This window comes from Tachyglossus aculeatus, chromosome 16 (assembly GCF_015852505.1).
Source record: "Tachyglossus aculeatus isolate mTacAcu1 chromosome 16, mTacAcu1.pri, whole genome shotgun sequence".
Classification (NCBI taxonomy): domain Eukaryota; kingdom Metazoa; phylum Chordata; class Mammalia; order Monotremata; family Tachyglossidae; genus Tachyglossus; species Tachyglossus aculeatus.
Genome location: NC_052081.1, coordinates 37,943,555 through 37,957,526, shown reverse-complemented (window position 1 = coordinate 37,957,526; position 13,972 = coordinate 37,943,555).

Sequence of the window (13,972 nt, the reverse complement as noted above, 5' to 3'; positions counted from 1 at the left end):
GAGTCTCGTGCCCCAGGTCCGATCCTCCTGTCCCACTCTATTTCCCACTCGACCACCCCAGGCGGGCCCGCCCGTTTTCACCAAGACCTACAGTGACTTGTTTTTCTTTTCACTCCCAGGGGGAAGGCCCGGAGGAAAGGTGGGCTGCCGGGCGCGGGGACGGGAATGTTCCAGGTGAGAGGCGGACGTAGTTCTGCCACCGTGGCCTTCTGCGAGCTGGCGCCGGAGATGCAGGGGCCCCAGGGACTGATGTCCTTGCGGGGAGGAAGGGAAAGGGTCCGAGACAGAACCCCATTTGGGGTTGGTTTCGTGGAATGGCTTGAATTTGCCCCAAAACGAAACGGGAAACTCTCTTTCCTTCAAAGCAGGGGACTCTCGGGTCTGGGCCTGGAGAGCAAGATACGGGACCTAGGCAGGTCCGCTCTATGGTTTCAGGGCTCTCCTCTTGACCTGGCAGAGAGGTGGATTGGAAAGGTGCAGTGCTCCCCCAGCCAAGGATCCTCTTTTGCTTCCAGCCACTTCCTACTGGAATCCTGCTGCTGGCCCATAGACTGTCCCCACCTGGCCCAGCCCGTCGTTGAATTTATTTTCAGTAGGTTCTCTGAAGATTTGGAGGGATAGTGGAGCAAGGCCTGTGGAGCTGACTTAGAAATGAGGGGTTAGAGTGTGGCAGTCACCAGCTGGGCCATAAACTCAGCCCTGGACTGCTAGGTGCAGTGCTTGGTGGCAGGGGGGAATGAAGAAGGAGAAGAAGAAGAAGAAGAAGAAGAAGAAGAAGAAGAAGAAGAAGAAGAAGAAGAAGAAGAAGAAGAAGAAGAAGAAGAAGAAGAAGAAGAAGAAGAAGAAGAAGAAGAAGAAGAAGAAGAAGAAGAAGAAGGAGGAGGAGGAGGAGGAGGAGGAGAAGGAGGAGAAGGAGAAGGAGAAGAAGTAAACGAGAAAGAGGAAGAGGAAGATGGAGAAGAAGAAGAGAGAAGGAGGAGTGGAGAACGAAGATGAGGGGAGGGAGGAAGAGGAAGAAGAAAAGAGAGAGGAGGAGGAGGAAGAGGATTACCGAAGATGAAAAGAGGAAGAGGGGAGAAAGGAAGGTCAGAAGAGGAAGAGGATAAGGAGGAAGATGAAGAGGAGGAAAAAGACGGTGAGGGAAGGAAGAAGATCATTTCTCAGTTCTGCGCTCTCCAAGTATTACAGCCGCCTTTTTAAAATAATATATTGAAAATGTGCTTACAATTGTCTGCATCCTACTCTCATGTACTTGCGTCATGTATCGAGATGAGATAATCTCTTGGCTTAGCAGCCCCAAACCTGCACTTCTCTCCTTCATTCCAGCCCAGAGACCACGGCTTTCCGCTCGAGCAAGGGCCTGGGAAAGCCTTCGGGCCGCGGGGTTCTTTCCATTTTTAATATTATTTTTAACTTTCCCTAAGTTCGATTTCGTTCAGATCTGGCCCAGTTTCGTTCAGGCCTTGATACCGCGCTCATCAGCGTCCTCCTTTCGATTTCCGACTTCTTTTTCCAATCCCTTCCCCAGCCTTCCCCCCAGCCCGGGGAGCCTCGCGCGCCCGGCTCAGGCTCAATCACGAGCTCTTCTGCCTTCTCAGCAACCCCCTCCCCCCAAACCCCCACCCAGGGGAAGGGTGAAGAAGGGAAGTGTAGGAAACCGAATGGGACAGGACAGGTGCGATCATCAATTCGCCTTCCGCTCACTCCTTCATTGGCTTAGTGTCCAATTCCCCGGCGATGTCAGAGTGGGAAGCGGACCCTAACTCTTCGCCCACCAGGAGAAGCCGGGTTTGGTGGGGCAGCAGAATCAGAGGACTTGGCCTGAAAGAACTTTTCCCCCTCACCCTCTCCCCATCTTCTCCTCTCCGTTCTGACCAAATCTTTCACTGTTCGTGATGTTCGTCCATTCAATGAATCTATCTTTTATCTTTCGATGCATTATTTTTCCTAACCTTCTATGTCTTCTTTAAATTTTTCTCTCGACCGATTTCTTTTTCCTGTTCCTCAATTTCTCTTTCGTAAGTTTGTTCTATTGGTTTGATGGGGTGAGGTTTGCTGAACCTGAGAAGACTTCCTTGAGGGTGAAGCCTACTCTCTGGGTGGCGGGTCCTGAAAGTCTCCCTCTCTCTTTCTCTCTTTCCTTTTCGTCCCCTCTCTCTGTCCCTTCCCTCTCCCCCCGCCCCCCTCCCCGCTTCTCCTGGGAGAAACCTGGGATGCGCTGGGTTTTTCTTTCTTCCTCCCTCCCTCTTTTCCTCCATCTCCACCTCTCCCTTCTCTTTCCCTCCCACAGTACGGCAGTCTTGTTTAAACGAATGCCTAAACTGTGGATTCTAAAGCAAGCAATGTTTATTTGTACATGCACCCATCGCTATCTTGTACCGGTGTTTTAACGTGTACATTTTTGGGGAAAGTTTACTTTTTTTGTTCATCCCCTAAAGGGCAAGTTTATTCTTTTTTCCCCCCTTTCTAAACGGTTTGGAAGAACTGAGGTTAGACCTACAGGAGAACTTTCCGCTCGTCCAGGAATGCAAGCCGCGAGGCGGGGAGTGAGTGGAGCATTTGTGTCCCACTCAAGACAGACCCCTTTTTGTCAGGGTTGGGTTAGTTGTACCAAGGGTCAATACGTCTGCCTTTTTTTATTGTGGGCTCTAGTCGCCTGTCCATCCGCCTGCCCCTGTAGCTCGCTCGGGACCTCGCTTGATAACTATTACCGGCAGCTGCCCGGCGAGTGGGATGAAGGCTCTGACCTACGCAGAAGCAGGAGATGGACGGGATGACCTCTCTCCAAGTCCCCCTTAGGGCTGTGGCATCCGTCCATTCTGAGCACGAACTGTGAAAGCTGCCCAGCATCCCAACATCGATGGACTTGATGCTCACCCTCCGCCCCGGACAGGTTTGGGAAGCACTATGGGCAGGGGCGGGGCTCGCCGGCGCAGCCCCCCGTTTGATACGCACCGAGCGAGCGATGGCAGATGTTATACAGCCCGCGCCGCTCGCCACCAGCCCCATTATGTTCTATTTATGTTTCGCTTTATTGTTTTTTTTTATTTTCCTATTATTGTCTCACTCTGGGGGAGGCAGAGGATATAATATATTCATCTTTATTATACCAAATCTGTGTGAAGCATTTAATAAAACGCTGCTTCCACACAGCCAGGGATATTACTGTTAGCTATTCTTAAGTTAATGCTCCTATTAAAAAATGTTTGATGGCTACAGGGACTGCTGCTGGCATGGCCCAAAAAGCTCAAACCCCTAAATATAAAACTCCGGCGGCAATTTACCGGTCTCCCTCGCCTCCCGGACAGAAGGTTGTCGATCTCCTCTCCCCGCCTTTCCTTCAGCTTCAGAAGCAGAGAGAGGCCGAGGCTGAGCCCCCTGGGCCCGCCATCCCCCTCGCGGGCAACCCTGGGCTGGAGACGGCCCCGCAGATAATAATAATAATGGTATTTATTAAGCGCTTACTATATGCCAGACACTGTACAGCCTGGCTTGAGTGGAAAGAGCCCGGGCTTGGGAATCAGAGGTCGTGAGTTCTAATCAGGGCTCCGCCATTTGTCAGCCGTGTGACTTTGGGCCAGTCACTTAACTTCTCTGTGCCTCAGTTACCTCATCTGTAAAATGGGGAATAAGACTGTGAGCCCCCCGTGGGACAACCTCGTTACCTTGTATCAACTCCAGCGCTTAGAACAGTGTTTGGCAGATAGTAAGCGCTTAACAAATACCATTATTATTATTATTATCATTATTATTACTAAGCACTGGGATGGATACAAGCAAATCCGGTTGTACACAGTCCTTTGTCCCACGTGGGGCTCCCAGTCTCAATCCCCATTTTACAGGTGAGGTAACCGAGACCCAGAGAAGTGAAGTGATTTGCCCAAGGTCACACCACAGACAAGTGGCCATGCATGACCTTCTGACTCCAAGGTGAGGGCTCTATCGACTACCCCATGATGTTTCTTTGCGATGCGATCGCTTTTCCCCTTCCGGCCAACTCTGACAACCTGGTACCACTGCCTACCTCTTTCCTCCCTCCAGCTCCACGGGAGGCAGAGCGGACACCTGCATGCCCGGGCCAGGAGTCAGGGGTGGGCTCAGGGAGAGGCCAGGAGCTGCGGGACCTCCGAGGACCGGAGTTCCTGGTAATAACAATAACAATAATGGCATTTATTAAGCGCTTACTATGTGCAAAGCACTGTCCTAAACGCTGGAGAGGTTACAAGGTGATCAGGTTGTCCCACGGGGAGCTCACAGTCTTAATCCCCATTTTACAGATGAGGGAACTGAGGCACAGAGAAGTTGAGTAACTTGCCCAAAGTCACACAGCTGACAAGGGATTTAAACCCATGACCTCTGACTCCAAAGCCCCTGCTTTTTCCATTGAGCCACGCTGGTGTCCCTGAGGCCCGTCCGAAGAGCCTTTGGGAAGGCCTCCGGCCCAAATCCGGAGCCCCGGGGTTCTGCTGGGAAGCTCCGAAGGGCCTCCTGGACCAGGTACTGCTCTACTGGAAGGGGCGGGGAAACGGACTCACAGACCAAGGGAGCGCCTCCTTCTTGCGCCCCCCGGGGGCCTCTATTCGGCGCTGTCAGGCCCCCAGCCCATCCACCCCTTAATCTTGCCCCTCGGCTTCGGGAGGCAGAAAGAACGGCTCTGCCGAATCTCTGGCCTACCGCTCGTCTCCATCACCAGTTACTTCGAGGGCAGATTCTTGTTTTAATTTCCAGAGAACTGAGAAGAAAGGGACCGGGCTTCCTCTCTGACTTGCTCTGTGCCTGAGATATTGTCCTGGGGCTTCTGCAGTGTTTAGATGCTCCAGGAGCCTTATCTGTCTCCCGCTTCTAGACTGTGAGCCCATTGTTGGGTAGGGACCGTCTCTCTATGTTGCCGACTTGTACTTCCCAAGCGCTTAGTAGAGTGCTCTGCACACAGTAAGCGCTCAATAAATACGATTGATTGAATGAATGAATGAATAAATACGATTGAATGAATGAATGAATTTACCGGCTGTAGTTCACCGAGAACCTCTCCCAGGAATCCTCAAGATCTTAGAAAATATTCACCTCCTGCTAGCCTTCCCTCCCTGAAGGGTACTTTGTCCTCTCTCCCATTTTCTAATAACTCTTTTTCTTGGTATTGTTAGCATTTTCTAGTATCAGGCACTGTACTAAGCACTGGGGTAGATACAAGCTAATCAGGCTAGACACAGCCCCTGTCCTATATGGGGCTCACAGCCTTAATCCCCACTTTACAGATGAAGTAATTGAGGCACAGAGAAGTCAAATGACTTGCCCAAGGTCACACAGCAGACATATGGCAGATCTGAGATTAGAACCTATATCCTCTGGCTCCTAGACTCATGCTCTTTCCATTAGGCAATACTGCTTCTTGGCAGCGCTTATTTGCATTCTTTAAGGCCAACTGTCTGAGTTTGATTACTTCCACCGTCTGGGTTCCTTTAAGCTCTCCCTGGCCCACACTCACTTGTCTGTGGCTACTGGCTGTGGGACTGTCCAATAGGGTCAATACAGGGGAGACTTTAGCCCATGGAACTGTCTCTTGGTGTATATCAATCAAACAACCAGTTAGTAGTATTTATTGAGCCTTTACTCTGTGCAGAGCACTGTACTATGTGCAGTAGACAATATCCCTGTTCTCGAGGAGTTTACAATCTAGCTGAGAATTTCCCATTATAGCAGAGGAATCTAATATTATTTTCAGGTACTTGGAGCTGGAATGTCCAGGAGTAGGTGGAGATGAGTTGGAGGCTCAGGAGAGGTTAGCTTTATGCAGTCCACCATTGGATTGCAAAAGAGGAGCCAAGTCCCTGCATCACGACTCCCTTCATGAACAATGTGCCATGTAGGTGCTGAGCAGGGGAGAAAAGATCCCCTGCTTCAAGACCCAAGGTTCTGGCTGTAGGATATCACAGGGGGAGTCTCAGTAAAGTGTTTGAGAAGGGAAGAGAGAATTAAGGGTTTACAGGCCCTGAGGTTAAGGGAATGACAAAGGATGTTGAGGACCTTAGAGGACAGTACTTGGAAGACCAGAAACTGTCAAGAAGAAGAGGAAGAGGAGGCTGCAGAGGAAGAAAAGGAGAAGGAAGAGAAGGAAAAGGAAGGAGAGAAAAAAGAGCACATGCAGATGCAAGAAATGTCATTTCTGGGTGAGATCAACATCCCATCCAGCCCAGTATTCTGCCTCCTACAGTGGACCAGGATCCTTGAAAAAACCTCATGATGGTTACCTCCTGGACACCCTTCCCAGTTCCTTGTGACATACCATCTCATCCTTAACTTCCCCATTAAGGATCTTTGATTCACAAATTGATCCAAACCCGCTTAAATTTGGCTCACATCTTGGGCCTGCCCCAACTTCCTGTGGGAATGAATTTCAAAGCTCATCACCTATTGGGCAAAGAGTCAATCAGCCAATCAACAATAGTGTTCATTCTACTAAGTGCTTGGATATTACAATAGAGTTAATAGACATGATCCCCACCCTCAATGAAATTAGTCTATCACAGGAGACAGTCACTAAAGGAAATTTCAGATAAAAGGAAGTAAAAGCATATAAAGATATGCACGTAAATGCAACAGACAGGTGAGAGGACCCATGTGCTTGAATGACCCAGAAGGGCTGAATTGGTGGTTATGGGGGGAATATAGGGTGGGGAAAATGCGAGATTAATCAGGGAGAACCTTCTGGAGGAGATGGGTTTACAGAAAAGCCTTGAAGATGGGCTAGAGCAGTGATCTGCTGGCTGTGAAGGAGAAGGGAGCTCCAGGCAGAAGGGTGGGGTGGAAGCTGGAAGTCTACTGTGAGAGTTGTTTCTGTTTCTTTTGAAACTACCACCTTCTGTTTCCCAAGGATGCACCTCTGTCCTATTGTTTTAGGATTTAGGGAACCGCTGTGGGTTCCTTGTCTTCTTCACCATGATTTTGTAAGGCTAGCGGAGGAATAAGAAGAGGAGCAGGAGAACAAGGAGATCTGTGCCCAAGAAGAGGAGGCCAGAAGCCCCTGTGGGGCTCAATAATTAATGCTGCCCCTCTTGGGGAGCTCTTTTCCAAGGTCTGGGTCCAGAACTTTCAAGAGGAAGAGATGGTTTTCCTGAAAGGACCGATTGATGCTTGGCTATTAAGATTGCATATAATAGGAGTCATATAACAGGAAAGGGAGGAAGCTTCCCCTAACTTAAACTCTGAGGGGGGCTTGAGTCCCTGAATGGAACCCACCTGATCTTAGATGGGACTCCAAACAATTACCTGGTCCTTTAGCATTGCTTCAGTTACCTGAAAGAAAAAAAAATCAATAGGATTCATTTAAAAAAGAATTATGAATGGGATTGGGGTGCTATTGCAAAGTGGACCATTTGTTTCTTTTTCAGAAATCTAACATGTGGCCCAAAGGATGGTGCCCAGAAGACTACTGGCTCCTTCTGGATCTTCTCTGCCCAATCAATTTTGAGATCCCCAACTGTACTCTGGTCCTGTAACAGTGCTCTGATAGCTCAGGGATCAGGCCCCAACCCTGGTCACACTGTCCAGAAAGGTCTCTAAGGGTCTGATCACATGAGAGTTCCAAAACGTCATCTCGATCCAGTGGCTGATGGGTCTGACCCAGCCAATGCTCTGAGCCCCAACCTAGATTCCTTCCCTCCTCGACTTCCTCCACTGCAGCTTCTCCCAGCCTGCTGTGTGACTTCTCTCAGCCCATTGGGGCTCTACTGCCCTGTGATTGGTCAGTCAGTCAATAATATTTATTGAGCGCTTACTGTGTGCAGAGCACTGTACTCACTGCTTGGGAGAGTACAGTATAGCAATATAACAGACCCATTCCCTGCCCACAATGAGTTTACAGCCTAGAGGGGGAGACAAACATTAGTACAAATAAATAAATTACAGATCTGTACATAAGTGCTGTGGGGCCGGGAGGAGGCGTGAATAAAGGGAGCAGGTCAGGTCAGGGCAGGTCTCTGAAGCTCAGGAGGAGGGTGATGGAGAAAACGTTGTCTCATTTAACCTTTTTGTAGACAAGGCTGCAGGAGAAACCATTCCCACTGGGCACCCTGTCTCTCCCCTTCTGCCTCTTCCTTCCCCGAGTTACAACCATGGGAGAGACCTGGGGAGAAGGGAGAAGGGTAGGGGCACTGTGACCTGAATGCATTCTCTGCCTCCTTCCTTGCTCAGAGCTGGCTCTGGCTGCTGTGTCCTGGGCCAGCTCCATCTCTCCAAGAAGGGCTGTTTGGAGGAGGTGGCCACAGAGGAGCCCCGGTGCCCTCTGCCAGTGGCCAGAAACTGCTGCTCGCCTGGTGCCAGCTGAGTTGAAATGTCGGTGTTCCAGAGCTGGGCCCGTCACCGTATGAGATCCTGCCAAAGAGTGAGAGCGATGTGCAGCGTGGAGGGTGTCAGGGGTGGTATTGTCTACACACAAATGCTCAACTTTATGTACTTTTAACTAGAGGTGTAACAGATGGTTCCATTTCAGTCCAACAGTGGAGAGTGGTGCCCATTCCGGCTGCAGCCAATCAATCCCGCCACTCTGGGGGAAAACTACAAGCTGGGCTTGGAGGACTGGCTGCCAGCAATCCAGGGGAAGGCTCTTTGTACAGGCTAGCATGGGCAGCTGCCATGTGAAGCTGGGGAAACACGGACAAGGCACTTAGAAAACACGATACAGAGCACAGCATGAGACTCAAGCTGGAGGAAGGAGCCCAGGGATCAGGGGGTCTGGGAAGGGAATGTCCTGGACAGCAGATACTTCTGGAAGCAAATCCTGTGGTTCCTGATGGGGAGGGACAGAGGATGACTTGGGGATCAACTATTCCAAGGCTCCAGAGGGGTCAACAAACCCTAAACCCAGGGAAAGGCCCAAGTGGTGAAGCTTGTTTGGGGAACCTTGTGTTGGGGGAAACCTTCCAGCACTTGGCAGTCCAGAAATGGAGCTGGGGGGGCCCCGGGGGAACCCATCTAGGGAGGTGACTGGTGGTGGGGGGGAGGAAAACAGGGACTGGAGCAGGGATCTGGGATTCAGGATTCCTGGATTCCATTTATGCTGTTCATGCTGAGCTGCAGGGGACTCTGGGGAAAGTTCTGTGACCTTCCTGTGACCTTAGGGGGGGTCTCCGTGACATGCGCACAACGAAATGGCACTCTCTGGGAAGGGGAGACACAGAAGCATTCCACTAGATGCCGTGGAGCCCCAGGATCTGATGTCGCCTTGTTAGATCTCCCCCGGTGGCTCTCCATGGAATGAATCCCTGCCAAGGGACCACTGAAAAGATATTTCCTTTCCAACAGTGATCTGTCCAGGAATCAAAGTTCCGGCTAATACCACTCCCGCCCTCCCACACAATCTGTCTCTGCCCCTTCCCTGGAACAGATCCAGCTATCTAAGGGGCCGACAGTCCCAGAAGGGATGTGAGTTGTGGCCACTAGGTGGCGGCGGTTAGGAGTCAGGGGGCGGGGGTTCTGATTGGGATAGAGTCAAGTGGCTAAAGGGACTGTTACTTTAATTCCTGCCAGAAATCTGGAATTCTGAAACCTTTTAAGGGCAGAGGGAGGGGATAGACCAGGACTCCTAGAATCCTCAGGCAGAAATGGACTTCTGGAGGTCATTTAGTCCAGCCCTCTGTCTCTGGGGAGGCACATCAATGCACATTAATTCCCTCTGAGGCTGGAGTTTCACTTTAGATCCGGAGTCCAGCAATCCTGGAAGCTCCTCCAGATTTTTTTTAAAGAACTTTCTCCTTCTGGCTTTAATGGAGTTGGAAATCTGTCTTCGCCTGCAGCTTTCTTGTTAAATAATAGTAATGATAACAATGATAAAAAAATGGAGTTATTCGTTAAGAACTTACCATGTACTAAGCATTGTACTAGGGCTAGGGTAGATACAGTACAGTTAGGTCACACACGGTCCCTGTCCCACAGGGGTTTCAGTCTAAGGAGGAGAGAGAGCAGGTATTCATTTCCCATTTTTTACAGATGTGGAACAGAGAAGTTAAGTGACTTGCTCAACATCACATTCAGTCCCTAGAAAGTTTCCTTGTCTCTTACTTCCTTCATGATTCTCCTCCTCCACTTCCCTCTTTACCTCTTCTATCAGCTCCACCTTCCCTACCTTTAATTTCCCTCCCCGCAGCCCCATATCTTCACTAGGTTCCTGACTTTCAGGATTCCAGTTTTAGGATTCAGATCCAGGGCTGAATTGACTCCAGAACTCTTCCTGGGAAATCACAGGTTGAGTCCTTGGGAGCTGGTAGGGTGAGAGGAGAAGTGGAGTGGTTGTAGAAATCAAAGTTCCCTTCCTTCCACCACATTGTTGTTCTACCTGGTTCCAAGGAGCTGCCCAGAAGTGGTCCCAGTTGACAAAACTCATGCCAGCTCACATGGGCACCAAACCCCTGGGAACAGTGATGAGTCTGTCCCTGCTTAGATTTCCTTCTGGAATTGGGCTATTATCCTTTAATAAATGGAAAGCACAGCTAAAGAGAGCTTTGGCCTTGTGGTTAGAGCACTGGGAGCAGGTCCTAAACCCAGCCTTGTTTCTGTCTTGCCTTGTGTCATTCGTAGACAAGCCACTTCGTCCTCTCTCTGCCATGTTTGGTAGCATTGGTAGTAGTAGTGGAAGGGGATGAAGAAAGGAGGAATAATGGCAATGGACCTACTGAGTGTGAAGCACTGATTCAAGCACTGAGGAAGAGCACCAGAGGCAAGAGACTTGCTCTTTGCCTACAAGGAGCTTACACTCTAATGGGTGCCTGCCCCCACTCCCTTAGAGAGAAAAAAAGGTTAGGGAACTGGCAGGTAATCCCAGGGAGAAGGGCTCTTACTAATTGTAGTTTCCCTGGAAATAGCAAAATGGGAAGGAAATGAAAGTGAAGAGAAGAGGATGGAGGAGTGAGAGAAGTGAGGGGCTGGGGCATCTGATTAGTCTTTTCAGTTACTAGTCAGAACAAGAGGAAATAAAGCACAGCTGGAAGAATTAGGCTAGAACTAAAGAAGAATTCCCTTTCAGTCAGTCCTCAGGAGCCAGAGCAACCAGCATCCATTCTTCATAGCTCTGCCTGAACATGTTATTCTAAACTTCTCCTGAATGTAAAATCAGCACTAAAACCTGGTCTAAGTGATCCAAATTTGTGCAACACTCACTGTGATCATTCAGTGCTATCTGACAGTTCTTTTGTGAGCTCCCTCTAGACCATAACCTCCTTATTGGTAGGGATAATGTCTCCCAACTCTATTGCATTATAGTCTCCCAAGTGCTTAGTACAGTACTCTGCACATAGTAAGCACTCAATATATATCATTAATTGATTGATTGGCTGTCTTCAGAGGACACTGACAAATTGTGGTTTTTTGGTTTGTTTTTTTTGCAATGGTATTTGTTAAGTGCTAACTATGTGCCAGGCACTGTACTAAATGCTGGGGTAGATACAAGCGAATCAGGCTGGACACAGTTCCTGTCCCACAGGAGGCTCATAGTCTAATGGGGAAGGAGAAAAGGTATTTAATTCCCATTTTACAGATAAGGAAACTGAGGCACAGAAAAGTAAAGTGACTTGTGCCCCTGCTGCAGGGTGGGGGTGTGTGTGAAAGGTGGAGGATGTGTTTACTGCTCAAGCTGGGGCAGTCTTGATAGGCTGTCCCTACTTGAGTATCTGCTCAGCTCACTGGGGTAACCACACGCTTGCTGACAGATAGTCCAGCCCCAGGGCCCCATGATGGGACTCTATGTCCTGGCCCAGAGAGTACTACCCAATTTAGATAAGCACCCCCACCTCAGGAAGAACCCCCTTCCCCACTGCCCAGTTTGGTTTTGGTTAAAAAAAAAAGATTTCTTAAATTTAGTCCTCTAAAGAGATGCTCCTCTCCTAGGAGACATAGGTGAGAGAGACCCTTCTCCTCCTCTCCTTCCCCTCTCTTCCGTCCATTCCCCAGTTGGGTTATGGAAAGGATTTGAGGTTGCTGTGCAATGATCCTGGCTCCCTGGGGGAGAACAGAGAGACAGACATGGGGCACTTAAAGGCCCCCTCCTTGAGCGCAGTGGGGTGGCAGACACATCCTCCCAGGCCTTGGTCAACCACCATCAGGCTGATAACTGAAACCTTGTGTTCCATCCACTTGGGCACTGGAAGGATAAAATTATTATGAATATTAGTAATGTGTAGGTGGGGGCCAGCCTCTTCCTTTCTCTGTGATGTATTACACAAAGACCCTCCTCACTGGGTGATAAATGGAATCAAGTCTCATTTGCTGGCAACTTCTCCCATCTCTCTCCTTTCCCTCTTGCTCCCTGCCCTCCCTCCCCTCCCCATCCCACTAGCCCTATCTTCAACCAGTTCCTGTGTTCTCTTCAGACCAAAGGCACTTTGTGTCTTGTCTTACTTCAGACTGGACCACGTTCCCACCCCATGTATGGGAGGCTTGGAAGGGGTGGAGAAACCGGGGAGCCTGACAAACTCAAGACCTAAAGTCTCAGAAGACCCTGGATCCCCCTCACCTTTCAGGGACTTTTCATCCAGAAAATCAGCATTTAATAAGGTGGCCCAGGGACATTTGAGAGGGTTAGAGTCCCACCTGCCTTGGTTGATTGAGTTACTTCCCTGCTGGCAAGCTGGGAGAAGCACGAGATGACATCTTGGAGTTATCTTCAGATAATTGTGGTATTTGTCAAGCTTTTACTATATGCCAAGCCAGGTACTAAACACTGGGGTAGACACAAGACAATCAGGTCCCACATGGGGCTCACAGACTAAGTAGGAGGGTGAACAGACATTGAATTCCCATTTTGTAGACGAGGAAACTGAGGCGCAGAGAGAAGTGAAGTGAATTGCCCAAGGTCACACAGCAGATGAGAGGTAGAGCTGGGATTTTTCCACTAGGCCACACTGTTTCTCTATCATCCCCATCGGTATTTCTTGAGCACCTACGGCATGCAGGGTGCGCTGGGCTTGGAATAGGGAACACAAAGTAAAAGTGAAAGACATGGTTCAGTTCCTGTCCTTGAGGAACTTTCTCTAACCCAAGATGTTTATGATGTGGGGCAATTTGCCATTTCCTTCCCAGTGCTCCAGCTGGGGATCTCTCTGCTCCTGGCCCCAGAGCTCACCCACTGCTTGATGCAGACCTCACCTCTCCTCTCAGGCCCTTGCAGGGAGCTGGGAGCTAGCCTTGAAGGTAAAAGTTCTAGGCTCCGTTCCCAACTCTTCCCTGGACCAGTTGAGGGGCATTGAGGCAGGGTCATCACGGCTCTGTGCCTCAATTTCTCTCCTTGAGTCAGGTGCCTGAGACATCAGCTGCTCCCTCCAATGTCTCATCTAGGGATGGGGGAGGGGGGAGGGGGGAGGAGTGCTACAAAAATGCTAGGATGGAGACCACGTGTTTGTCGCCTCAGCCCTAGGCTCTGGGGGGAGTTTTCTCTGCAGATTTGACCTTCAGGGGTTCTCAGACCAGCAAACTCAGGATAGGGCAGGCAGAGACAGAGACTTCCCAGGCAGACCAGTTGTTCTGACAATTGGGTTTGGAAAAAGAGATCGATTTTCCCCTTACTCCCCTCCTCCAGCTTCTCTGGGCTAAGGGTGGCCCCAGTCCCTAATCTGCTTGTGCCTGGCCCTTCAGGTCTTGAACTCATTTATTCATTCATTCAATTGTATTTATTGAGCGTTTACTGTATGCAGAGCACTGTACTAAGCGCTTGGGAAGTACAATTCGGCTCCTCAAAGGCAGGGTTCTTTCCATCTCCCCACCCCAGCTTCATTTATCAAGCCTCCAGAGAGCAAGACTTCAGCCCTAGGCCTGGAGCTGAGGATTTGTAAGGGGAGAGGGAGCCCCCGTGAAAACTGAGAGCTGGGGACAGCACAGATACCTGAGCCGGACAGTGGGGCAGCAGACAGATTGGAAGGAACGTAACCTTCGGAGACGCATGCTTCAGTTCAAGCAGGAGCCATTAAGGATGAAATATCTTCAGAGC